Source organism: Pinus tabuliformis, chromosome 6, assembly GCF_031772625.1.
Source record: "Pinus tabuliformis cultivar Carrire ecotype Pingquan chromosome 6, CPIR1, whole genome shotgun sequence".
Taxonomy (NCBI): Eukaryota; Viridiplantae; Streptophyta; class Pinopsida; order Pinales; family Pinaceae; genus Pinus; species Pinus tabuliformis.
In genome coordinates, this window is record NC_142292.1 from 1,588,828,720 (window position 1) to 1,588,855,438 (window position 26,719).

The 26,719-nt window shown below is 38.9% G+C and overlaps 1 pseudogene across 1 annotated transcript; it reads right to left on the reverse strand.

Moving 5' to 3' along the window:
• Positions 1-23,047: 23,047 nt before the first annotated feature.
• On the reverse strand, positions 23,048-26,246 carry LOC149264891 (delta-selinene synthase-like; annotated as a pseudogene). The gene is made up of 10 exons (XR_016250324.1): positions 25,938-26,246; positions 25,583-25,779; positions 25,359-25,474; positions 25,028-25,260; positions 24,814-24,911; positions 24,607-24,702; positions 24,057-24,270; positions 23,814-23,934; positions 23,436-23,684; positions 23,048-23,347 (listed from the first exon to the last, which is right to left on the reverse strand). The product of XR_016250324.1 is annotated as a delta-selinene synthase-like (transcript).
• Between the last annotated feature and the right edge of the window lie 473 nt (positions 26,247-26,719).

Here is a 26,719-nt window from a genome sequence, read left to right on the forward strand (position 1 = left end):
AACCTATACTCCCCCTCTCCTCCATTTATAAACAAGAATGGAGTTATTCAACACATATTTCCAATATAACTTGACCCAAAATTAAGTTCATGTAGGATCATATACTCAAACCCCAAAAAACACTAATAAAATATCTAGCCAAAGCATAAACGTCTCTTAATTAGCACCTAGAGCAGATGGATAAGAAAACATCTAGCAAAACAATAGAGCTCTCCTTAATCAACTTCTATAGCACATGGATAAGAAAATCTTCCAATCAAGCCAACATGAAAAAGGAAATAATTCCAAAATTGTGTCGTGACTAGTCTTTAACAAATGACCCAGTGTTCTCATATAAATTCCTTAAAATCAACACCGATACTGTTGGAAAAAATCCTTTAAATCAACACCCTATATTTTGGTATAAATTCCTTGAAGTCAACACCCTATATGCTTGCAAAAATTCATGAAATCAACGCCCTATTTGTTGGAAAATTGCCTTGAAATCAACACCCTGACTGCTTTTATAAAGCCGTTGAAATCAATGGCTCTACTGAATGCTAAAATTATCCCAAAATGATGGACAAACAATTAATGATGGCACAAGGAAAATACATAAATCGGGCCAAGAATAGTCCAGAGGAATGTTCTCTAAAGACCACTCATTACAATTCCATTTTCATGCTAAAATCAGTGATAGGCAAATGATTTTCTTCTTTTAAGTGAATAACTGCAGGTAATCTTTTCTCATAATATCACTTCTTCATTTTAGGTTATACAATGTTGTGAATGGGATTTGTAATGCTACTTGCCTTCCTATATGTCACACTTGGAAGAAAAGGAAAAATAGAAAAATGTTCTGAAGTGAAATCATTTCTTCATTAGAATTGAAACAATTTACGTTCTTTAAGAAACCAAGGTCATCCAATCTTCTTCCAAGGACCCATTCTCCTTTTATTTATACCTTTATCAATTTTTTCAGTTTTGTTGACTCTTGAGATAGGCCAGCACATGCAAATACCAGGAGAACACCACCATAATCTTGTCCATTAGTGGCTTTTTCCATATAATAATTTGGTTTCATATTTAACTAAAACTTTTTTTTATATGGGTTTCAATGACCAAATAGACATTATTGTGGATTCAAAAACAATTAAATCAACTTGGAGAATAGTATGAACGATAAAAGGTTTTAATTTTACGTCTAATTAGGAAAAGAATACTAAATCAAAATGAAATAAAAACATGATCAATAGTAAATCATGTTATGGATATGGACATAAAATGATTAATAATATCATATGTGATTAAGGTTATTGACAAAAAATATTTTTAGGTTAGACAAAAATGGATAGGGGAAGTGGTGGAGCTCAGAGAAGTTTTGGTAGACAAAAAGAAAGAAGCCACTTTCCTGATACAATTATTTCTTGAGAGAATTTTTATATTGGTAATAGCAAGTATCATCCTTAAATTGTGAACACAAACTCAAGACAAACCACATTAAGAAATTATAAATAATATAATAAGTAAAAAGGTCATATATCTCATGCAGATATGAATTTCCTTGTTTTGTTCTTGATGTGAAGATAAAGGGTTTTGCATGGGATTATAAAAGAGACTACATAACTCAAAAAAGTTTTATGTAGCTCGTTTATATAGTATTTTCTAAATGATAATAGAAATGTTGATTAGTTTGCCCAAAAAATCATTCAACCCTCTTAATAATATCAATCAAACAAGACAAAATAATAGTGTTAATTTTGCAAATGCTTGTGTTGAAAATCCAAAATCGCGTCTGATGGACATATATTTCCCTTCAGTGAATTCTTCAATTAGATCAACAAAATCTAAGATCCACCTTATGAATCTTCTAAATGTGTATTTAACGCTACATGCAAAGATAATTCTTGCAAACAACTTCCAGAAAACATTATAGCCTATAGTCTCCCATGCTAGGGACTACATAGGGAGGCTCAATAAGGACATTGAAAGTAGAACTCCTCAGAAAAATCAGGTACATAATATGAGGGGATGTAGAAAATTAAATGTAGAGTGGTGTATGCCAGTACTTCACTTAAGAAACTCATAATATCTATCACAAAATCATTGCTTGATTGATTGAAGGAAGCACCTATAATAAGAACCTGCACACTCTTGTAACTGTATAGCTTTGAAAAAAACAATAATTCTTTAACATCGCTAGGAAATAACCTTAAATGGATGAACACAATCCCCTCTATTAAATACAATTCGCATATGATCCACGAGTATCTTACTTTTAGCATATTTAGCTAATGACACAGATAAGAATCTATTTTTCTATATTCTAAGTAGTTTTTTCAAACAAGAACTCTTAATGAATGGTTTATAACACTGCACAATATAAATGAATACTACTAATCTTTGCGTATACCAAGGGTAAAGTTTCAACAAAACAAGAATATGACTAAATAACTAAGTTGTAAATGGACGACCCTCATGAACCTCCCCTAAGAAATCCTCACATCCTCACTTCTCCATGAGAATTTAGTTGCTCATATTGGGTTGTAAAATCACCTCCTAGGACCCCTTCTGTCTTCAAATCCTAAACATACAGTCAGATGGCTAATCGGTGGTCAACTATAATCTAGTCTCTGAATCAGAATCCTCATAATGTAATTTCATCTTTCCATGAACTTGTTTTAGGCTTCTACTAGTAGGATAGAAGGAGTGTGATGGAATATAAATTTACCAAGTGCCTACTAAATATTGGACCTTGAATTCACTCTTTCCCTTTAGCTTTGGTTGGCTAGTGTTGTTGGGAAAAGTATCCATTCGGAATGCCCCTATCCCACTCTAAGGTGTGATAGTGCCTTAGCAACAAACAAGGAAAACTATCTTCGTATTCTTCTTTATGAAATGTAAATGGAGAAGAAGGATGTAACTAACCTGTGTCTTTCGCTAGTTTGTTGATCCACTCGTTCTCCTCTTTGTTCGTTTCCCGCTACCTGCTTTCTCACTGGTCCAGCTTCACCAAGTTCCTACAAAGTCACAGAAGAGAGAAACTACACAAAAGACATAGATTTATATTCATAACTAGTTTAGGATCACATATAAACTAAACATGCAAATATAACAAAGCATCATTGATATACAAGCATATAAGAGAAATTCAAATAGTTTTATTGATATGATAAGAAAGTCTAAGAGGAGATACAACCAAGTGAGTCCCGATCCAGCATCTACCTCCCAGCAAAGGAATTCCTTCCTCTCCTCCAACAAAGCATAAATCACCCAATGTACTAATCTCAATCTCAAACCAACAGTAATTCTCTGCAAAGTACAAAATTCCAGCCTCTGGATCTCTGGGATGAGGGATCCATATATAGATGTAAGCAGAGAGGATGAGTCAGCTTATGTTTTGACTTGTGGCTTCTCTCTGTCAATTCTTGCTTCCACTTGGAGGCTGAGAGCCTCTTACTCATCACTGGTCAAATTCATTGAGGCAAGTGTCATTGAGGAAGATTCTGGAAGCTTCCAGTGTCTGTACACCTCGCGGAATGATACTGCCATTTGGCATTTCTCACTCAGCGCACCCTAGTAGTGCATTTAGGTGCATTGCAATGCACCTAGCTAGTGTACTGGGGTGCATTGCAACGCAGGCAGCTAGTAGAGCATCTGAATTGATCCTGAATTGACTATTTCTAAGTAGTTTTTGGTGGAGAACTTCTGGGAGAAGCTGTCATTGGTTGACCTTGTTCCTTTAGGGGCAGGAACAACTCTTTTAGGGACTTTGGATCCCTTGGATTATGGACATTTCATGCTCAATGCTGTAAGGCACAAAAATGTCTATAACAGTTGCCCCCTAAAGTATGAGGCCGTTTATCGGGTGAAATGCTTTATTAGGAGGATCCGAAGTTCTTTCAATGCTGGGAGGAGACCTGTAATAAGATACAATACAATACATTATTTTTCATACTGTTTTCATGATCTAGTTGAGGCGGGCATTCCCATGCTCAGCTTCATAAATTCATTTTTCTGTACATAGAACAGACAATCGTCTGATGGTATACTGATGATTTTGATGAAATCATCATCCTTTTGGTAGGATGGTTATCTGTGCTGCAATGTTGTACATGTCAATGTCTTTATTTTTCCTGAATATATATCGCAGCCCGGATGGATGAACCTAGATCCGGGGTCTTCAATCTCGTCCGATCTTCACTCTAAGTACAAGTCGATCCATGTGAGAAATGTTCTGAAGTCGAACATGGAAAGACATCGCTTGATTACCAGTCAATGATGTAAACTGTTAACAAGCGCGAGAGGAATCACCGATAATGATAATGACCCTCAAGGTACTACAGTACAATTCACGTGGTGTGAATAAAGGACTTGGCGTCGAACACCACGCAAAATCTTTCGGTCGAAGGTCATTGATGTATACCTGTCGCCGGAAGTGAGAAACTTGCCATTGAGGCATGCAAGCTTCAAAGTACTGAAGGGGGTGTTCCTAGATCAACTTCTTGGATAATGAGCTGATGTCGACAAGAAGCGATCTGTCAAAGGAGGGCCTTAATGTATCCCACATCAGTGACACGGAACCGAGTAAATGATTTTGATGGAGGTGAAAACGATCTGATGATATATGGTTCAGGGTGGCGGTCATGAAAGAATGAAGGATAATGTATGGTAGTGGATGGGACACGGTTGACTTCTCTGGATGACTTCTCTTGAACATATCGGCGACACTTGTGTGATGGATCGGTAGCATTTACCCCAAAAGTGGATGGTATGGCGAGACCATGGTGATGTGACCGGTGAATGAAACAACCCAACCCGACTCAGGCACGGAGTGGAAGTGTCATGTTCAAGAGCGACTTGCTACCAATAAAGTTTCTTTGAGTTTCTTCCCAATTTTTCCCCAGTCATTGCTGACCAGTACCTCTTTATTTTTGTCAAGCTTGAGGAGGATAACATATGCTTGTTCTATAATTTGCCCTTCGGGCAAACCCATCGCTATGTTTTAACGAGCCTAGCGATAGTGAAACTCGTTCTCGTCTAAAGACAAGTTTGTCGCTATTAATCTTTTTAACGAGTCTAACGACAAAGATAACTCGGTCCTTTTCATTTTTAGAGAGTCTGAAAAGGTACGTAAAGATAACTCCAAAGTTCCTTTTTCGTCATCTAATCCCTTAAGTCTGAAAAAGTATAAAACAATACAGAAGGGATGAATTTTCGATAGTTTTAACGAGCCGAACAAAACAAGCGCTCGATCTTTTTGTGCAATAATCCCTCAGGTCCAAAAAGATTAAAATCTAGAGGAGGGATAGCACTTCCGGTCGCTTTAACGAGCTGGAAGGCCAAAACTCGGAAATCTTTTCATATTTTACGAGTCAGATGAAAAGAGATTAAAGAAGACTCGTCTTTTGAGGAACGAGTGATAAGACGGGTAGCAGCTGATTCCAGGTAAGGGTTGGAATTTTCCAAGCATGGCAGTGTCACAAGGATGGCTAGTGAAATCACTCTTCGCAGCTGTTCCTCAAAATGGGTAAACAATCAAATGGAGGTGAATGATCGGCCAATGGAAAAGTGGAGGTGACGGTGCAAACAAGACCAAGGCTTTAATGGCTGATAATGTTACATTCACGGTGGTTATTTACCAGAGGATAGTTCATTTTTTAACGAGCTTAAATGCGGATTGAAACACTTGCTCGATCTTATGTTTATTTTTTAATAAGCATGAACTATGTGCTAAAACTGCTCGATCTTATGGTCTGGTTTTGATTTTTTACCATAAATAGCTATATATATATATTTTGATTTTCGGGGTTTTATTCTGGTTGAGTTATATGATCCACATGTAAAACGTTGATGATGTGTTTCTTTTTATAAATGTCGCAAATGTCTATCTAACACATAGTTTGCTAATGAGTCAGTTAATGTGTTTAAGTTTCTGGAAATATGTTGGTATTGAATTAAATCAAATTTTCTTTCCAAAATCTTAACCCTTAGGAACATGCGATAAATGGCCGGGTTTCGGACGGAATATATACCATTGAGTTGTAGTATTACGAGTTGTGAGTCTAGCCTGACGATTAGTCGGCGTATACCATGGGTGATGGCATCAGAGAGCAGTTCTATCAACGCGCTATACTCAGCGATGTTATTCGTTGATTGACCAATACATACACCTCTGAAACTTACTAACTCGCCGCTTGGATCAAAAATGGCGCAGGCTGCGGAGGACAGGTTCCGCGAACTACGACTCGCTCCGTCGGCATATCCCACACATGTCTCCAAAAGGTTTGACATCTGCAATAAATGTAAAAAGGTGGATTACTCGACCAAAACGACCACTTTAGTGAAAACAAAATACAACAAAAGCATATTGGTCACTATTTAAGCATAGTAACGCTTGAGGTACAACCCATTACGAGGTTGCGCCAGTGGAATTCCGTCATAATCCATTAACTCGTAGGCTCCTTTTGCTAACACTCGTTTAACAATATAGGGGCCTATCCATAAAGAATTAAACTTACCTGCTCCCAATTTATCGGATCCTTGGTCATAAAGCAAGACCAAGTCACCTTTTGAGAAGACACGGGGTTTGACATTTTTGTCGAACTGTGCGTTGACTCGTTTCTTATGGGCTTCGTTAGCCAAAGCAGCATCGCGACGGGTTTCATCCAATTGGATTAATTCCAAGAAACGGGCCTCTTCTTCTGAAGTTCCGGGGAGGAGGTCGATTGCAAGTTTGAGAGACGAGATTTCGCACTGGACTGGTAAGACTGCTTCCAGGCCATATACCAGTTGGAAGGGTGTGAACCCGGTCGCATTCCTTACCGATGTTCGGTAAGCCCACAAGGCTGAGTACAGGATTAGGTGCCACCTTCTTTTGTGAACTCCGATCATCCTTTGCAACATACGCTTTAGGACCTTGTTGATTGCTTCAACTTGTCCGTTGGCTTGCGGATAATACGGAGTAGAGCTGTCGTGAGATAGCCCTAGCTTGGCAGCTAATTCAACCATCATGTGATTGCGAAAGTGCAATCCATGATTTGTGACTATAGCCTGTGGTACGCCGAACCTGGCGGCTACATGATTGAAAAAGAAAAGGGCAGCTGTTTCACCAGTGTTATCTAATGTAGGCATCGCCTCGGCCCATTTGGTAAAATAGTCAACGGCAACTATAATATACCCATGCCCCCTGGTCGAGGTGGGGTTACATGTCATGAAATCGATGCCCCATTTGGCGAAAGGCCCAACAGCAACTATCGGCTGTAAAGGTGCGGGTGGTCTTCTGGTTTTGCTATCGAAAATTTGACAAGCATGGCAACTTCTGACTGCGGTTATGCAATCTTTGAACATGGTTGGCCAGAAGTATCCTGCTCATAAGATTTTTTGTGCTGTAGCATATCCAGATTGATGCCCCCCACACGCGCCTGAATGACACTCATTCAGGGCTTTTTCGGCCTCCTCAAGGGTGAGGCACCTTCTCAAAACTGTATCGATACCACGACGGTAAAGTGTATCACCGACGATCATGTAGTCTTTTGCTTGGTATCGTATATGTTTTTGTTCAGAGTGAGAGGTATTTGGCCTGAATTTTTGGGTCTGGAGATAAATTATTATATCTCCATACCACTCATTGCTTGTAGATATCAGAAACAAATTCTCATCCACGATTGATTCTTTGGATGTTTCATCGTTGGACGACGATGGGAGATCGCACAATAATTCTGCGAAAACTAGAGCTTTCTTTGATTTGGATTTTACAAATTCCAAATCAAACTCTTGAAGGATTGCTATCCATTTTGAATATTTGCCCCCCAGCAACTGTCGTGACAATATATAAGTCATGGGGTTGCAATCTGACAGAATGGTAGTTTTCCGAAAGAGGACATAGTGTCGAAATCTTTGTATCGCTTGAACAGCTGCAAGCGCTAGTTTTTCAACATAAGAATATTTGCTTTCTATATCATTTAAGTTTCTACTTAAATAATATATAGGGTGTTCAATTCGATCGACTTCTTGCACTAAAACCATTGCGATGGTTGTATCTGCTGCAGCCAGATACAGGTTAAAATCTCTTTGATAATCGGGGGCATACATTAATGATGCTTTTATTAAGGAATCTTTTAAAGCATCAAAGGAAGCTTGCGCAACCTGATCCCAGACGAAGGGTACCTCCTTTTTCAAAAGACGTGTATAACCTTTAGCAAGTTCGACGTAATTTGGAATGAACCTCCTCAGAAAGTTTGCTTTCCCTTGTAGTTTCTGAATCTGAAGCAAATTTGAAGGTGGAGGCAAATTTATGATTGCCCGGACCTTGCAAGGGTCGAGACGAATCCCATCCTTGGAGACTACAAAGCCAAGTAAACGACCAGAACCGACGCAAAATACACATTTGGGCGGATTGAGTCGTATCTTGTAGTGTCGGCAACATAGAAATATCGCTCTTAAATGCTGCGGATGATCAGTCCGCTTTCGCGAATGAGCCGGAAGGTCGTTGAGGTATGGTTGAACGATGTTCTTGATGTCATGGAAGGCATAATTCATTGCCCTCTGAAACGTCGCCCCTACGTTCTTTAAACCAAAGGGTAATTTTCGATATGCGAATGTGCCCCATGGACAAATGAATGCAGTCTTTGACTGGTCCTATGGGCGGATATTTATTTGATTATACCCGGAAAATCCATCCATGAATGAAAAGATTTCGCATCCGGCGCATTCATCAATTATCTGGTCGATGAACGGTGTAGGGTAGTTGTCTTTCGGACAAGCTTGATTTACATCCCTATAATCGACACACACTCTAATTGTCCCTTGTTTCTTCATAACAGGGACAATATTCAATACCTAATCGGTTAGAGGAACCGGGTAGATGAAACCAGCATGGAGAAGTTTTTCAACTTCTGCCTTAATGGCAGCGGCTTTCTTGGGGTGCACCTGCCTGAGCCGTTGTCGTACCGGTTTGACATCTGGATACATCTTAATTTCGTGTTCAACGATACTCAAGTCAATGCCTGGCATTTCATCATATGACCAAGCAAAGACATCTCTGAACTCGCGAAAAAGAGAGTTATACATTTCCAGTTCTGAAGGAGAACAACTTTTGCCGACATAAATATTCTCTACAACATCCGTTTTAGTCGAGATATTTATGGCTATAGTCTCTTCAATATTGGATAAGTTTCGCTTGGAATCCACCGTGTTTACAGTATTTGATAGGAATTCAAAAACTGAAGGATGATAAAGGTCATCTTGAGTATCTTCTTCATAATCTGGAAGAAGGGAACGATGGTGGCAATCATTCCATGGTGCCCCTTCAATCAACATTGATTGTAGAATTCCTTCGTCGGTTCCATGCACTCGCGACCAAGGATCTGAAGGGGTACCATATTCTCTAGACCTATCTACCCAAACGCTTGATGAGCGTTGATTCGGGTTTGCCTCCCATGCTAGAAACATTGATTGCTACAATACTTCTATTGGGCTTGGGGGCAAAACCATTGCATGATCCATGGTGATATCGTTTTCTGAGATCTTTGTGGAAGATATCATATTGCAGGTTCCTATCGACGCTACTTCTGCCAAGTTGATTGGAGGTGGAAGAGCGAAAGTTCCCATTAGTATAGGATCTTTTAGTAGGCCTACTCCGATATTCTGAAGCGGATGGGGGCTTCCATGGATCATGGGAATGCTTCCTGTAACTTGTGAACCATTAGGGAGGAAGTTTTGTTGGTCGACGATCGTAATCCCCCCTTGAAAGGGGAATGCAATCTTTCTAAAATAGGTCGACACAACAGCTGCCATGGCGTAGATCCACGATCTTCCTAGAAGGATGTTGTAATCAAGATTCCCATCGATGACTTCAACATCTATTTCTACTGTTTTTCCCCCTAGTTCAACCTTCAAGTTATTTAGGATACCATATGGGGTATATGTCCTTCCGTCGAATGCTTTTAATGTCGTCAAAGATCGCGACAAGGTTGGAGACCCTAATGTTTTCCAGCAGCTCATCGACATAATACATGTAGATGCCCCCTCGTCAATAATTGTTCGATGAACAGTTTTGTTGAGGGCTTTCACTTGAATAAGGAAAGCTAGTTGAGCTGGTAACTGAGGATCGTATCCTTTGTGGTCAAAGGATACAAGATTGGAATCCTTAGGATCAACCCCACCAATGGCTGATAACAAAGCCTGCCTTTGGGATGGACAATTTTGTAGTACTTTAAGAGTCGACATAGCGGATGGCGATTGGGCCAAATCTTCCACTATGTTATAATGTTGCGCTGCTCTGGCGCGAGGATTAAATGTCGACTTGTGTACTAATCCCTTTGGCGGTTTTATTGTTAATTCAGGAATGATGGGTGGTACAACTTCTGTCGAAGTTGTTGTCGAACTACTTGGTTGATCTTTTTCCTTGCCATTCGACAGCTGCGGATTCCCGTAATCTTTGTTCCTTGTCGAAATCAAAGCATCATTTTGCTGCTTCGAAATCGACAACATTAGCACTTGCGACGGGGAAGCATTTCCACTTTCAACCAGATTTGTTCCTGGATTTGGAAACGGATCAGTTAACACAGCTGAGGTTTGCGAACTTTTAAAGAATCTTTTAAGCTCAGCTTTGTATGGACATTCTAAAGTCCGATGATCTTCATCGCATATCATGCATGGATATTTTTGTTTCCTATTTCCAGGAGGGTTTGAAGAAGTTTTTTCAGGAGATGATTCACCTTGTTTCTTCTTCTTCCCTTTGCTTTGCTTCTTCTTGCTTCCTGGTTGTTTGGTTTCTTTGCCTTTATCTGCTGATACGGCATTTACTTCCGAAGCAAGAATTTCATCTTTTGCATTTTGATCTGAAATCTTATGGGCTTTCTTGGACGTAGCCTTTGTCGATTTCGCGTTTGTCGTGCCAATCACGCCATCGTCGGCATGAGAGTTATTGTTTGATTTAGGAGGAGGAGGAATTGAGAATTCCGGTCTAGGGGCGTCAGGTATTTTGTCGTAGAGCGTGCCAGACTGAGTATAGACCAAGTCTAGATATTGTGCATGAGTGATAACCTGCTCTTCCATTACGACTCCCCCCTTCGCCACATCTTCCGTTATGGCAGGAAGTAATGACTTGATAAACCATTCAGCTAATAGCTGATCGGGAACGTACGTTTTTACCATCCTACGACGACGCCGCCACTCATGTATATGATCAGATATGTGAGTGGCCGTTGTCTGTTTGAAGTTGGTTAAGATTTCCGTTCCCGTTTCATACCTTATCGGTAATTGAAAATGGGTTAAAAAAGTCGTGGCTAAGGTGCTGAAATTGTCGAACGAAGCTCTAGCCAATTCAATATACCATTTTGCCGCTGGACCCGTTAACGTCCTCTGAAAAAGGCGAAGCCTTATCGAATCATTGTTTAAGGTGTTTGACGAACACCATAGATGAAATTTCATCACATGATTCGATGGGTCTTCACCTGGATTTCCATTAAATTTAGGAATATCTGATGGAAGTTTATGAGGAATCGCTGGCCACCAAGGGGCATAAGCAATTGGATCGTTTGTTAACCAGTGTAAGTCAGGTAACTCTAAAGTTGCCACGAATGGTAACTGTTGATTCAGGTTAGGTGAAGCATACCCAGGATACGATGGAATTGCCTGAGCAGTTGGCCTTTGCATACCAGCATAATGCAGTTGATGCTGGTATGACTGATACGGTTGGTGGACATGACCACTGTAAAGTGGTTGATTTTGACCGTTTTGAATGTATGGCTGTCCACTGTTCGCAAAGATCTGCTGCTCAAAACCTTGGTATACTTGTTGGAATTGTGGTTGTTGGTATTGCACCAGCCACAGTTGTGAAGCCATGTTCTGTTGCGCTATGCTAACCGTTGGACCAATGTGTGGGGTAATTGTACCCGTTTGGACCTGTGTCGTCCCACCAGTTGGCGATTGTGGTTGAGTCACAGGGTCAAGGGGCTGTTGCATTACAACCTGAGAAATCTGAGGTTGACATACAACAGGCAGCGTTTGAACTTGTGACACTGTTACAATAGCTGGTGTTGTTGGGATGTTCGACATAGGTACACATTGTTGCATAGAATACACAACCCTTGGCTGTTGGGGTAGCATAGGCACCCAACCACTTGATGTAACTCAAGTATAACCTGAATACTGTTGTGAACTCCCGTATGGGTATCCTCCTGGAAGGGGTAATGAAAGGGCATACTGCCCCCCATACGGTGGTAATCCGGAACTCAAGGGAATTGTCTGCCCTTGGGGACTGGATTGCCCAAATTGACCTCCAAATGGATCAATTTGTCGAGTCTCAACATAAGAGTTACCGGATATTATTCCGGAAGAACAAACAGGAACGGACCATACTGTCGAAATAGTCCCTGGATGGACTCCTTCTAGCGGTTGTGAGCTAGTCGGGACAGATGGTACGCCGGCAAACATTGTCGGAGTGACGGCAGGGAGTTCTACTATCGCTGTGTCAGTCGACACAGTCCTAGATGTTGACGGTTGTTCAGACATTTTGAGTCTATCCAAAATATTACCTAGCGATTCTACAGGAACTTCCACTGGTGGTAGACTAACTTCTGATGTCGAAGGAAATAGAGTGACCCCGACTCCAAAATGTGTTGGAGTACTTGCTTGCAGATCTTCTACAATTTCCTCTATCGCAATCAAACCAGGTGGAAGGGGAAGACCGTCAGGTCCGTAAAATATTTCTGGTGCCGAAGAAGGGGTTGAATCGACAGCGACAGATGTTTGAGGAGCAAGACTCTCCGAACCGGTTGCTGATGGAACTGGTTCAGTCACACAAGTGTTTGCTCTCAGACTAGGATCAGTATCACTGTCCCTCTGTGGCTGTTGAACTTCTTCTATAGAGGCAGGGTTTCCAGAAATGTTTGGAGTAACCGGAATCTCGGATGTTGTTGGAACACTTGTTCTAACTTTAATAGGAGATTTCGAACCGGTTAAACGAGTTCGCTTTGTCCGTACTGTTTTCGATTCCGGAGATAAAGACGGTTGACTCGTAAGCCTCCGCGAACGACGGGGTTTCAATTGGCTTTCTTCCACGATTGCGGATTACTCGATCAACCAAAATACAAAAGGGGAAAGTGTGTTTCCGAATTAAATGAATTTTTAGACGCTTTAGACACAACTTGCTTTTTCAATTTTAAAGAGTCGAGAAAAAGCAAAAGATGACTCTAGTCTCCTTCGATTTTTAATGAGCCTGAAGTGACAAATGCTCAGATGGACCTTTTCCGTTAAGGAGTCTGAAAAGGACCGAAAGGGACTGCTCTGGAGTTCTAGGTAGAGGGTGTGCCAAACTTTTCGCAAAACCGCAGAATACTTTTTAGGGTACAGGCGGTCAATCTTCCCGAATGCTGTGTTCAGTGCATTGCGATCAGTAGGGCGGCCGACACGGCTTCCTATGGATAAAGGTTTTATGCCTATAGGGGTCTCCCAATATATACTCGACGGTACGTGGGAGCGCAATCCGTACTGGTACTTATCGTCTCTCAGGAGGAAACACCCAACCATCAGTGAGGCGACCAGTGACCAGGTTTTACGACGCCGGAACACGTCACTAGCCTAGACCTCTATGTTGTGCGTTAAGTTACAAAGCGTTGTTAAGTTCATTCAATTTATTTTAGGTTGATCTTTCTTAGAAGTTTGCCTTTTTGGATCACCACGAGATGTATGATACAATTCCTAAATGCAGTGTAAAGATGATAAGCAAGCTTTTATCTCTTTTCAACAATGAAAATCCTAGCTACAAGGGGAAAAGAAAGACACAATCTTTTCTCAAAGAGCATAGAGCACACTGTAAATGTACTTTTCCTAAATCAATCCATACAAACTGTCAAAATGAAAATGCACATATGCATGTATTTGTTTTCACTTTCTTAATATTGATTCCTAAAAAGAAAGTTGTTGTACAAATTTGAATTCGATTTCAAGTGAAAACACAAACAAGCTTCTTTCGAAATCAAAAAGACGATTACGACACTTTATGATTTACTTGTTTCGACACTAGAAATTCATAAATTCAAACCAAAAGACAAAAGTAAAAGCGTAATCAACTGTCGACAGCAAACAAACTCACTCCTAAGATCAAAACGACACTTACGATAGGTCTAGATCTAAGGGCGATAGTATGACTAGTTTACTTTTGTAATGGGAAACTGCAAATGACGTAACAAATACACAAAAACAAATACAGTTTCTTTTATACAACTGAGGTGGAATTAAGTCAAAGAAAAGGGGTTTCAGATAGGTACACACACTGATAACAGGCTGCAAAAAAAACTGAGATAAAACTGAGCAAAAAGAAGCAGAGAACCACAGCTGCACAAGGCAAAGGCTGATCAGCGCACCCCTTGCACAGAGAAACTGAATTACAGCGCAGGTAGCCCTCTCGGGACCTGCGTTGAAATGCAGAACCTCTTCATAGAGCCTGCGCTGAAGCAGAAACGAGAATTGTCTCTGGGTTTTGGGTCACGGTTTGCAGTTTAATCTACGGTTTTTGGCCGGATAAAAGCTATCAATTAGGTACAATTAGACGGATGATTTAAAGGAGGACTAAGATCTATCACAAAGGGCAGTTAGGGCATTTGTGGATCAGCTATTCAAATCATAAACAAATCCTAGTGAAAGGATTGAAGTAGCAGCTACTTCGCATTTGATAATGGCAAATGCTTTTCGATTGCTTCTTCTTGTGTTTATGAAACAAACAATCAATAGAAACACAAATAAACTAACCAGATACGATCCCCAGCGGAGTCACCAATTTGTTGTTGGGAAAAGTATCCATTCGGAATGCCCCTATCCCACTCTAAGGTGTGATAGTGCCTTAGCAACAAACAAGGAAAACTATATTCGTATTCTTCTTTATGAAATGTAAATGGAGAAGAAGGATGTAACTAACCTGTGTCTTTCGCTAGTTTGTTGATCCACTCGTTCTCCTCTTTGTTTGTTTCCCGCTACCTGCTTTCTCACTGGTCCAGCTTCACCAAGTTCCTGCAAAGTCACAGAAGAGAGAAACTACACAAAAGACATAGATTTATATTCATAACTAGTTTAGGATCAGATATAAACTAAACATGCAAATATAACAAAGCATCATTGATATACAAGCATATAGGAGAAACTCAAATAGTTTTATTGATATGATAAGAAAGTCCAAGAGGAGATACAACCAAGTGAGTCCCGATCCAGCATCTACCTCCCAGCAAAGGAATCCCTTCCTCTCCTCCAACAAAGCATAAATCACCCAATGTACTAATCTCAATCTCAAACCAACAGCAATTCTCTGCAAAGTACAAAATTCCAGCCTCTGGATCTCTGGGATGAGGGATCCATATATAGATGTAAGCAGAGAGGATGAGTCAGCTTATGTTTTGACTTGTGGCTTCTCTCTGTCAGTTCTTGCTTCCACTTGGAGGCTGAGAGCCTCTTACTCATCACTGGTCGAATTCATTGAGGCAAGTGTCATTGAGGAAGATTCTGGAAGCTTCCAGTGTCTGTACACCTCGCGGAATGATACTGCCATTTGGAATTTCTCGCTCAGCGCACCTTGGTAGTGCATTTAGGTGCGTTGCAACGCACCTAGCTAGTGTACTGGGGTGCATTGCAACGCAGGCAGCTAGTAGAGCATCTGAATTGATCCTGAATTGACTGTTTTTGAGTAGTTTTTGGTGGAGAACTTCTGGGAGAAGCTGTCATTGGTTGACCTTGTTCCTTTAGGGGCAGGAACAACTCTTTTAGGGACTTTGGATCCCTTGGATTATGGACATTTCATGCTCAATGCTGTAAGGCACAAAAATGTCTATAACAGCTAGGTTAACATTATATCTAATATGAACGTGCTAACTTTTGTAACTATAGATCCATTTTGGTGGCATCTTGTACCACTAATTACATTCTCAAAGCTCATCATTGAAAGGAATCTAATGCATATTTTCATCTACTAAATAAAAATCCAATATGAAATGCAATGCAAGAAAAGCCACACTTTTATTATTGCACCCTTATAGACTAGAGAAAAGGACATATGGGTAAGCACTCTTCTATTCATATTAGTGGCCATCCTTTTTTACTCAACATGTATTGTAAATTTTTGTTGAATTACTGCACCATAAAATTAATTGTGCATAGGCATTCACTATAGATCCTTTATAGTCAGAAACCCCTCCAACTTGTAAGAAATGTAATTATTCATGATGACGAGAAGTAGAAGAAGAATAAATGTATTCAATACAAGTAACAATTAGATTGAATCAAATCTTGCATTTTCCTTTAATATAACATCTTGTATACACAAAGATCTCATGGGCATGGTAACTTCTCTTAGAATAAGATCTTAGACTTTAAAACAGAAACTCATATTGATTGCATAAAATCATCAGATAAAAGGCTAGTATAATTTTATTAAAACAATCAATAACATAACAATATCTTAAAATGAAACCTTACAAAGTAGGAGTGCTTCATACTAAGATCACAATCTACACTTAGTAAGAGAGCATAAAGATAAATTTGATAAGGTGACATCTTGGTAGGAAAAACAATATTTTAGAGTTATTGGATCGTGATCTTCATCGTCAGTCCTATGCATAATCCTCGGAGGCTACAAGTATTTCCTAACTTTTATGTTCAATTGTTGTTCAATTGGCAAATTGCGTCATTTTTGGTATTAGAGCTCAGAGATTGAGTTTGACTGTAGTAAACATGCTGCCAAGGAGAGGAGCTGGCATAGGTCGAGGAAGACTTGAGGCAAATGCAGTTCTGATGGAGGAGATCCAGAGTCTGCGTACAAGGATGGACACAATGGAGACCGCTCAGAGAAGAACCCCTGATGAAGGAGTTGTCAGTGCTGCAGAAGAATCTTCTGAGGAAGAAGAAGAAGAAGAAAATGAAACTACCAAAGTTATCAAGATGTTGGATAAAGTAGGTGGAAAACCAAAGGTGGAAATTCCTGTGTATGAAGGGAGTCTCAATGCAGAAGAGCTAATGGATTGGATCAGTTCACTAGACAAATATTTTGACTATGAAGGGGTTGATGACAAAAAGAAGGTAACATTTGCAGTTACCAGATTGAAGGGTCATATAGTGATTTGGTGGGATGAGATACAAACATCTAGAACAAGAAAAGGAAAGTCCAATATCAAGCAATCAGACAAAATGATGAGTAAAATGAAAGCTAAATTTATGCCAAAATATTATCAGTTAAATCTTTTCAAACAGTTACAGAATTTAAGGCAAAAAGGAATGTTTGTTAAAGAATACACGCAAGAGTTTTATAGATTGAGTATTAGAGCAAGACATGCAGAGGACAATATGGAGAAGGTAGCCAGATATATCAATGGCTTAAGATATGACATACAGGATGAGTGCAGCTTGTTGAGTCTGAAGACTATTGAAGATGCCTATCAAGCAGGTTTGAAGGCAAAAGAGAAGATGTTGAGAAAACAAAATCAGGGGAATAGAGGGAAATGTTCAGTAAGAGGTAGAGGAACTACTAGACCAAGGTTTCAACAACATCAGAACGAAGCAGGGAGTTCAAGTAACAGACCACCACAAAGAGGAGACTCTGGTTGAGGAAGATTTGCGCCGAGAGGAAGGGGCTGAGGAAGAAACATTTGGTGTTACACATGTGGAGAGTGGGGACACGGATCGTGGGATTGTCCTCATAACAAAACAACAAACCAACAGAATGTGAATGTGGTTATTGCAGCAGAAGACAACCCTCAGATTGTAAACAAAGAAGAAGGACCTGAGGTAGGATAATCATTACTATTAAAAAGGATATTTCTCAAAGCAAAGAAGGAATCAGAAGAACCAGCACAGAGGAAGAGTCTGTTCAGAACTGTTTGCAAGGTAAAAGGGAAGTGTTGTAAGATGGTGATAGACAGTGGGAGCACAGACAATATTGTTTCTACAGAAATGGTAGACAAGTTGGGACTATTGAAGACAAAACATCCGACACCTTCCAAGGTAACATGGTTGCAGAAGGGAAACCAAATCATTGTAATAGAACAGTGTAAAGTAGAATTCCAGATTGGCACTCACAAGGATGTGGTCCTATGTGATGTAATGCCAATGGACATTTGTCATATATTACTGGGAAGACCATGGCAGTATGATTGATAGCCATACATGACTACCAGAGGAACACCTAAATAATAGGAAAAGATGGAAATAGACATACGTTGTTACCATTGCAGAAGGAAGCAGGTAAGGAAGTACCGGAAAGGAACATTATGTTGATGAGTGGAAAGGAGCTACTACATGAGATTGTGAAAAACGAGGAGTTGCATTTTGTTATTGTGGGCAAACCAAAGGTAATTTTAACTTCCACGAACTTGGATGATTTGCCTGTAGAAGTTAAAACTTTGTTATATGGTTTTGCTGACATTGTTGTGGATGAGTTTCTGAATGCATTGCCACCTATTCAGAGTATCAATCATCACATTGACTTGACACCGAGAGCGAGTTTTCCCAACAAAGCTGCTTATAGGTGGACACCTCAGGAGAATGCAGAAATTGAAAGGCAAGTGCAGGAGCTGATGGGTAAAGGGTTGATTCGGGAGAGCCTCAGCCCATGTGTGGTGCCGACAATGTTAAGACTGAAGAAAGGAGGCGAATGGCAAATGTGTATAGACTCTAGAGCCATCAACAAAATTACTATCAGGTACCGATTTCCTTTGCCGCGTATGGATGACTTGATGGACTGTTTGAGTGGGTCACAATATTTTACTAAGATAGATCTAAAGAGTGGTTACCATCAGAAAAGAATCAAGGAAGGAGATGAGTGGAAAATAACATTTAAGACAAATAGTGGCTTATATGAGTGGTTAGTGATACCTTTTGGACTCACTAATGCACCTAGTACCTTCATGAGACTGATGAATGAAGTGTTGAAGGAATATGCAGGCAAGTTTGTCATTGTCTATCTTGATGACATTTTAATTTTCAGTAAAAGCAGAGAAGAACACTTGGAGCACATTAAATTGGTTCTTAAAACCTTACAGAAGGAGAAACTGTTGATAAATCTGAAGAAGTGTAGTTTCATGAAAAAGGAATTAGTCTACTTGGGATTTGTAGTTTCAAAGGAAGGATTAAAAATGGATCTGAAGAAAGTCCAAGCGATTGTGCATTGGCCAACACCTAGAAATGTGTTTGAGGTAAGGAGTTTTCACGGTCTGGCTAGTTTCTATAGGAAATTTATCAGAAGTTTTAGTCAGATTTGTGCACCCATTATTAAAATAATCAAAAGAACTAATCAACCATTCAAGTGGATAGAGGCAACGGATCGGAATTTTAAATTACTGAAGAAGAAAATTACAGAAAAGTCAGTCTTAGCTTTGCCTAACTTTGGTAAAGTTTTCCAAGTTGAGATAGATGCTAGTGGACTGGAAATTGGAGCAGTCTTGAGCCAAGAACAAAGGCCGATAGCGTACTTTAGTGAGAATTTGAATGATGCTAAAAAGAAGTATTCGTCTTATGATAAAGAATTCTATGCCATTGTACATGCCTTAAAGGAATGGAGACATTATCTATTACCGAGAGAGTTTATATTGTATACAGATAATCATCCAATGCAATTTATTAACAACCAGTTGAAGTTGAGTCAGAAACATGTCAAATGGGTAGAGTTATTGCAAAGTTTCACTTTTGTAATAAAGCATACCAGCGGTAAGATGAACAAGATTGTTGATGCTTTAAGCAGGGTAAGTTTGATTATGCGAGAATTAAAAGTTGGTGTTGTAGGATTTGAAGAAATGGCTAATATGTATAAAGATGATGCAGAATTTAAAGATATTTATGCAGTTTTACAAAACCCAGCAGCCCATAATAGAAGCCAGTGGTTGAATTATCTTATCCAAGGAGGTTTATTGTTTAAAAGCAACAAGTTGTGCATTCCCAAATGTTTTATGAGGGAAAACATAATCAAAGAGAAACATAGTGGAGGTTTATTTGGACACTTTGGATAGGATAAAACCTTTTCTCAATTAAATTCTTTTTACTATTGGCCAAAGATGCAAACTGATGTTAAGAGATTTGTTGAGAAGTGCAGGATATGTCAACAAGCTAAAGGGAGAAGCCAGAATACAGGATTGTACCGGCCATTACCAATACCAACCAGGCCTTGGGATGCAGACAACATGGATTTAGTTTTGGGTTTGCCAAAAACTCAAAGAGGGCATGATTATATCTATGTTGTTGTACATAGAGTTTCAAAAATGGCTCACTTCATTGCTTGTAGGAAAACTAATGATGCAACTCACATTGCAAATTTATTTTTTTCAGAAATTGTAAGATTACATGGATTGCCTGTAAGTATTGTGTCTGATAGAGATACAAAGTTTATAGGACACTTTTGGAGGACACTGTGGAAGAAACTAGGTGCAAACCTCAGTTTCAGTTCAGCTTACCATCCTCAGACAGATGGGCAAACTGAAGTGGTAAATAGAAGCCTGGGAAACATATTGAGAAGCTTGGTGTACAACAATCCCAAACAGTGGGATTTGGCACTAATGCAGGGAGAGTTTGCTTATATTGATACTCCTAATCGGAGTACTGGTATGAGCCCATTTCAAATCGTTTTTGGGATGAATCTAAGAGGCATATATGAGTTGAGAAATTTGGGAAACAAGAGTTGAGAAGTGCGAAGGCTAAAGAGTTTGCCAAACAGATGCATAAACTATAAGAAGAGATCAAAAGAAGATTGCAGGAAAGTAGTAGCAAGTACAAGCAAAGGGCATACCTGAAAAGAAGAGAAAAGGAGTACCAAGTGGATGAATTGGTCATGGTATATGTAAGGAAGGAAAGATTTCCTGTTGGAACCTAGAAAAAACTGAAAATGAAGAAAATAGGACCATGCAGAATTGTGAGGAAATTTTCAGCAAATGCACATGAGGTTGAATTTCCAGAAGGGATTGGAATATCACCTGTCTTCAATGTTATAGATTTATATCCATACAAAGAGACAGAGACAGAGCTACAGGAGGAAACTACAGAAGATGAAGTCCAAACTTTGAACTGGGAAGAACAAATGCCAAAGAAAGTTAAGAGAGAGGTGGAAGTTGTTTTGGACAAAAGAGTATCCAAAAGAACCAGAGGACAAGTTTATTTTCAATATCTAGTCAAATGGAAAGGATAGCCGGTGGAGGATGCTAGTTAGTTGACAACAGCAGAGTTGCAGGAGTATGGAGTAAACCCTGAAAGTCTGAGGGATGATTCTTTTCTTCCCGGGGAGTCTGATGGAGGAGCATCTGGACTTAGCTTGCAATGTGATGGTTTGGTCACATGTTGTGGCTAAATGAGTTGAATTTCATTGACTTGAGTGGTCAAAAGTCAGTTTTACTGGAGAGGGTTGGATCTCTCGAAAATGATATGTATTTCATTAATGTAATAGTTAAGAAATTGTCTTATTTTAGATTAAGGGATAAGTTGTTAGCGTAGGTGTGTAATGGAACTTGAAAATAGAGATTTGATTGTTAGAATAATTAAAAAATAGAAATCGATTTGTTAGCACAGTTAGTGTAGGATTCGACTCATAAAGAGAAGAAAATGTAATGAAGAAGCTTTAGCTGAGATGATTGAGTTCTGAGTGATAGAGAGGGTTTTGAAAGTGAAACAGAGGTCTATTAAATGTTGTAAATGAGCCGAGAGGGCCGAGACTCTGAACTATTATTTTATTGAATGAATTTGCTTTAGTGTGTATCTGTGTATTTATCCTGGTGGAAAATCTCGTTTGTCTCTGTGTATTTGTGTTTTGGAACTAAATTGGGTATTTTCTCTGTTTCACGACTTTAAATCGTTAGTCGCAGTGTTATGTGTTAATCGGGTCATTTAGCGTTAATCCTGGTTCTTAGTATTAACAACAGGGATAGAAGAGCGCGGAAAGGTTTGATCGTGGGTGAAGGCCCGTAGTTAATCTTAGCCGTACATTGCAAAGTCCAGAGCTGACGTCACCGTCAATAGCGGGGATTAGGCTCGGTTCTAATCTATGTGCGTTCTGAAGTACCACAACCTGTAGATGTGAAGGATTTCATTATCCCAAGGATATCGGATCGTGAATTAATCGGGCGTTAATCCCAAGAACAGACTTGAAACACTTTAAATAACGATTTATTGTTTTGTTTATCGGGTGAATGATAACCGTTAGATCTGGTCAGAGGAGATCAACGGCGTAGAGAAGGTCAATGTGGGTGCATTTATTGTTCAGTTATGGATTGTTGTTCAATCTGACTGTTGTTCAATTCGGCTGCTGTTCAATTTGATTGTTGTTCAGTTACGGATTGTTGTTCAATCCGACTACTGTTCAATCTGACTGCTGTTCAATCACGGATTGTTGTTCAATTGCTGACGTTGTTTATTGCCGATTATTGTTCAGTTGTTGTTCAATTCATGTTTAGTTGTTGTTCAATTGGCAAATTGCATCATCATTTACCATTAAATTTACATATATTTTTTGAAATTCATTTACTACTAAATTTATATACATATTTTGAAATAAATATAACAATAAATTATGGTGTAGTTTAATTTACAGAAGAAATAATTTTTTTATGATATTTTTAATAAAATCAATATAATTTTTAAAAAATTGAGTTTAATTTGAAAAATTTAAGTGTTGTTAGAGTTTTTCATAGTGTTGAATTCGTCTATACATTTAAAAATATATTTTAAACTAAAAAAATCAATTCTCAATTAAAATTATATTACCTATTAAAAAAATTTATTTAATACCATAAATTATAAAAAAGTTATTTAATGTCATAAATAATAGAGAAAAGATAGGAAAAATTGATTAAATTAATAACGTGGAAAACAATGAATTTTTTTTTGAAATTAGTAACGTATAGTTTTTTAACAATATAAAAAGGTTGGCAGGACTTTGCCATCAAAATGGACACACACGATGAACACGATGGGATGGTTTATGATATTAGGAACAAATTTTAAAACGTCCTGTCGAACAAGACACATGGAATATTTTGAGAGACAGCATCCACTTCACGTGATAATTAATAATAAGGGTATGCGCCATCCATCAGTATAATATTTAAAGCTGCACTGGCTCCATAAGAACTTTGAATATTTGGTCCTTAACCTCATTGTCAGAAAGGGATATGCCATCTTTGTATTTGAAGAGGAAGTGCATGCCTCGTGCAAGATTGAAAGTAAACCTTTTGCAGCACAGCGGCACTGTATTGTCATGCTTTAGAAATTCCCAATTCAGTTGGCTGACAGAAAGATCCAGGATGCCTTTCATATGATTTAAAGCATCTTCACGGGTACACTCCGGATTTTCTTTCATATAACACTCTGAACATGAAGCTACCTGCCCGTGTTCCTTCTCTTGCTTCAAACACACACATAGTGGCAAATGTTAAAACAAATCCTAATCTCATCTTATGTTTAAAATGAACATTAATTTGAATGTCAAATACCTCAAAGTCCGTTATGTCGTCCTTGACTCGGACCGTCAGTTCTAACAGATCATGGATCTTGGATGGATAGACTATTTGCTTCAGAATGTCGTCTGGTAGAATTTGATCCATTAACAGAAGCGGAATCAAATTTAACACACACATCCCTGAGCTAGCGAGGCCATTCTTATAGTACTCATTAAACGAGGGCACATATCCAGCCGCCATCCATTCCGCTTCTTGCAAATAAGACTCGAGATATCGCTCCCACTAAAAATGAAGGCAGGCAACCGGTCAGATATTTCATTCACTCAGACAGAATAATAACAACCTTTTATAAAACAAGAAAAAGGAATTAGAAATATGTTTTGAGTAGTATATTATATAAACAGCACATACGCCATTTTTTCGTATGTACGCTGCCCACTTCAGCAGCCCATTCATTCGCTGTATTGATGAAGAAGTCGAATATTTTTTGAATGTGGTCTGGAAGGCGGCCTATTAACGAACTATCCCATCTGGGAAAATAAAATAACGATGGATGTTTATTAAGAAAAAAGATGTCGGAGAAACTAACTACGAATGAATGGATTGCGAAAAATTTCTACACGATAGTCGATATAATTTGAATTTGACATCACTTTTCATTCCCTCGGTGAAGATTCTGATTTCGTCCAATGTTCCGTGAGTATCATATAGGTCATCGAGAACCGTCATCAGTGTTGAAAGTTTTGTGAAGGCGATTCTGCTGGGACCAAATTCGGGCTCGAATGTGCTCAGAACCGCCCAAAAGTAAAGTTCGACGTGACGTTTCCTATAGAAATTCAGCTTCGGCAGATATGACTCTGCCCACCACCTATTATAAATGTATGCATTGCAGCCGCTCATGTCACTAAATTGACAAGGAATCTATTTCTACATAATGATTAGATACATAATCTATCCCATCCTAGGTAAGATAATGATGGCAAGAGGGAGCCTGCCATAGGGCATTAAATGTTTGTTTAGCTGCATGGTCCATAATGCGATAACACACTGCTATTATTTTTTATTTATCTACTCACCGCGCGTGTGTGTTATTGCGTTATAAAACATGCAGCTAAACAAGCATTTAATGCTCTATGGCAAGCTCGTTAACTCTTGCCGATAATGATTAAATACATAATCTATCAAATGCCAAATGCCAGTGCACCTCGAGATAAGTTGCATCTCTTTCTTATGTGTGCATTGCAAAATATTGAAGTCCAATTTCGCCAACTCTAAAATTTTCTGGTTCATATTATTAGACCTGAAAGAATGCATGGCGAACATAGATTAGTGTATTGAGAACACTTATAGTAATTCAAGATTCATTTTCCTGTACCCTTTGAAACTGAGATCTTATGGACAGGGTTAGTACTTGAGCCATGAATAGTTTTGTTCATATATTTCGATAAAGTTTCTAGCCTCCCATCTAGGCACACTGCAATGCCATGGAAATTCCAATGCATATTTCACCTGGAGAACAGTAACCAAATCAGATATGTACCTACCGATGCTAAGACGGTACAACGTACAAAATAAATAAAAAAATTGCAGATGCGAAGAAGTTGAAAAAGGTGTTTGCAACTTACCTCTCTCCTAAGGCTTTGATCGACATCAGCTATAGTGTGTCCTGTTAAAACTTGGGTTAGATACTGTGTTGTGAATGTCTTTGCCTCCTCCATCACTTTTTCTCCGGGAAACGAAATGTTTGAAGCTCGGAATAATGACAACATGCTTCTCACTTCTGTATCAGCTCTTCCTTTTTCACCACTGGAATTGCAGAAGAACTCCCCGTTTTCATCTTTGAAATTCTCAAAAACATCTGTTTCATCAATGCATGATATTCTGTGAGAACTAAAGTATTAAATATTTTTATTTAACAGTCAAACAACATCAAGTGTATATTTTAATCTATGTGACCCGAAGAGACGTCGTATCGATGCATTCTGAGTGCCCGAAATCCCAAAGCCGTAGAGTTGAGATCTTTGCTGAGTGAATCTCTTGATCCCGGCCCGATGCCCCTTTCGTTCCAACAACTACACATCATGAAGAAGTGAGGTTTTAATGATCAAGGAATGAATCTAGAAGTGCGTGCAATCACTGAATCTATTAATGGTAAATCAAATTCATGTATAATGCTTAACCTGTAAATGTAATCCAAAGCTACTTTTATTTCAGATTGAAACTGTCGATCAATTCCCAAACATTCCATAGTATCAACATTCTGAAGACGACTGATTAAATCATCATCACCATCGCTGTACCTAACTTCCATGGCACTCAAAAATAGGTGTTTGATATCTTCAACAAGCGTTTCAGCTCGTTCACGATATGCAGGTGCCTGCTTGATCACAGCGCATTTCAATGAAATACAAAGTTATCTTCCACGCAGAGGTTGATGAAGGATTTTAACTTGTGAAATTGCAGTGTTTAAACAAACCGATTAATTCTAAAGTACAAAGATAAGGGAATATGTAATTATGAGAGTAAGAAAAATACCGCGTATGATGTTGAGAGAGAATGTATGAGGTCATCGTCCCACACGTTGGAATGATGATTGCCTGTATGTCTTTGTTGAGCATTGCTAATGCTTGCGGTTATTGGTATGACACATTTCTTTGGCCTTAACATTCCACCACTTGCATTGTTCATGCTTGGGGTTATTGGTGTGACAGATTTCTTTCGCTTTAACATTCGGCCTGTACTTGAAAGTTCTTGCGAGAGAGCCAAACCATCATTCTTGGAGCAAATCAACGATTTGCGGACACCCCAACTGGAAAGCAACGTCGCTGTACAAACCAGAGCCATTAACACTTGCTTCCTACGGCTAAACTATAGCGTTTCGCTGCTATGCTTCCTCGCATATTTATAGTATAATTTTCAAAGAAAATTCCAAACCAATCGGATCTTTGGTTTCCTGCGATTTTGCATAGTTCTGTTTAGGTAAAGGCAATTTCCACGAGGGTCTGAATGAATAAAGGGTTAAAGTTAGAATAATCTTTTAACATCTTTATGAGAGATGGATCATGGACCACGTTAAACTTGAAATGTAAGTCTTTCTGTGATACATATTTAATTAACAATGATTCTGTTCTTTGTCTTATGTCTTTTATATATTTATTATAAAATAGTTCATTGTCTATCGTATGATTCACGATGATTTCATTGATGGTCTGTGGTATATTTAACAACAATTCTCTATTTTATGTCTAATATTAGCGAAAAAGAATTAGTAGGTTAACTCGGATTTCAATACTACGCCGTGGGTATACAAGAGACTA